The following is a 2,269-nucleotide window of genomic DNA, read 5'->3' as shown; positions in this document are numbered from 1 at the left end:
GATTTTCTTACTAAACCAAGTGATATAGCAAACTGTTTCAATGATTATTTCATAAATAAAATACATAATCTTAAAAATACTACACAGCTACACAACACAGATTTGTCAAACATTGATAAATAACATCATGGAAGGTAAAACATATAGCTTTAAATTTAAGAGTCAGTGTTTTGAAAGTTGCATTACTTCTGATGAATTGTAAAAACAAACCAACTAGTGTGGACTATCTCAAATATAAGTTGATTAAGCCAATAGTTTCAATCATTGCTCCTACTATTGCTCATATAATTAATATGTTTTATGGAAAATATGTCTGCAAGCATGGAAAATATGTAAAAGTTGTGCCAATACCAAAGAATAAGAAAATGCCTTTCTCTGGATCCAACAGTAGACCAATAAGCTTATTACCAATTCTTGGTAAAATAATGGAAATAATTGTTTATGAACAGATTCAGTTTTATTTTTTAAATAATTTAATTACAATTTTTCAGCATCTTTACAGAGGAAAACACTCAACAGCCACTGCCCTAACTCAGATAGTTGATGACCGGTTTAAGGATATGGACGAGAGAAAAATAATAGGTGTTGTGATGCTTGATTTTACTGCAGCATTTGATATAATTGACCACAGCTTACTATTTAAAAAATGGGACTTATTGGAATTATGGATGGAAAAGTTGTTTGACTAACAGGAGACAATTAGTTTACTTCAATGGAAGTTTTTCAAAGGTAAGGCTTGTGAAACATGGAGTGCCCCAAGGAAGTTGTCTTGGGCCACTCCTTTACACAGTCTTTACTAAGGATTTACCATCTGTTTTAGATAAAGCGAGCATTTCAGTGTTTGCTGATACTATATATTTATCAGGAAATTATATTGGTGATCTAAACACTAAACTACAGAGAGAGCTACAGTCAGTGGTAGACTGGATCAGGAGTAACACACTGATTCTCAATGTATCTAAAACTACCAGTTTAGTGGTTGGAACTCCATTTTTCTTTATGTTCCAAAACTTGAACTCAGTATAGAGCAAACTTTTGTAGAGCAAAGAGAAGAGGCTAAACTTTTGGGTGTGACGATTGACAATAAATTGGGTTGGGACAAACTGGTAACTAAAATGGGAAACACCTTGTCAGTTATTAAAAGGTGTGCAAACATCTTCACACCACAGACAGTTAAACAAGTCTTTCAGGCTTAGTTCATTTTCACATCTGGATTACTGTTCAGTGGTGTGATCCAGCACTTCAGCATTTAATATGAAAAAATTACAAGTGATTCAGAATAAAGCTGCACTTGTGGCTCTCTCGTGGGGGTTTAGATCAAATGTCGATAAAACGCATGAACAACTCTCATGGCTTAAAGTAAAAAATAGATTTGTGCATTCGCTAATGTTTTTTTGTACACAACGTTATAACAAACAAAACACCTTTTGCTTTATTCACAAAACTATACTTTAGCACTGCTACACATCATTATCCAATGAGGCATGCAGTAGGAGGGGTTTTTATTTTACTTAAAGTGAAAGCTAAATCAAGTCAACGTTCAGTTAGGTACAGAGCAATTTGTGGAAGGAACTCTCTCCCAACAACTATCAAACACAACTCTCAGTATGGCTTTAAAAAGTCACTAAAGACATATTTAATTCAAAGGAATGAAATATTTAATATAAAATTAGTTTGGTTCAGGGCTTTTATCGTATTTCTTAAAATATATTTACTTATTCGGAGTAGTGTCTTTTGTTTTATTTCTTGTATTAATTGCGTTAACTGTAAGATTTACTTATGATTCGTATTTTCAAATGTATGTCTTTGTGTGTAACGAAATGTCATGAGTATTGTCAACGAAAAGATTGTAGGACCCCAGGAACAATAGCTTTTAGTGTATGCTGAAGCTAATGGGGATCCAAATAAAACTAACAAAGTTAATAAACCAACATGTTTTTTTATTCATGCAAATTACAAACTGTTAAAATGCACCTGAGAATGAATGAATGAATGAATGAATGAATGAATAAAAGAGTGCTGTGTCAGAAGGAGGAGACTGAGAGAAGAAAACCGGCTCCAGACCAGGTTGGGTTCATAGGCTCTGTTACCATAGTAACTGACCCTGAAGTTAAGTTACCTCTGTTTCTGAAACGGGCTGGAGTTACCATAGTAACTGACTCTAGGGTTAAGTTACCTCTCTTTCTGAAACGAGCTGGAGCTACCCCCCTCTCTCAAGTTTGATTAACCGCTCTTTCTGAAACAGAAAACCCAGTTTCCCTCATCTCAG

At 34.2% G+C, this 2,269-nt stretch overlaps 1 protein-coding gene across 4 annotated transcripts in view; it reads left to right on the top strand.

Annotated features, from left to right (window-relative positions):
• The window catches only part of rab27b (RAB27B, member RAS oncogene family), a gene marked incomplete at its 3' end in the record, with an annotated part of 70,012 nt that overhangs the window by 49,951 nt on the left and 17,792 nt on the right, over positions 1-2,269 (top strand).

Source organism: Etheostoma spectabile, chromosome 16 (assembly GCF_008692095.1).
Source record: "Etheostoma spectabile isolate EspeVRDwgs_2016 chromosome 16, UIUC_Espe_1.0, whole genome shotgun sequence".
NCBI lineage: Eukaryota > Metazoa > Chordata > Actinopteri > Perciformes > Percidae > Etheostoma > Etheostoma spectabile.
This window is presented reverse-complemented; position numbering and strand designations above follow the sequence as displayed.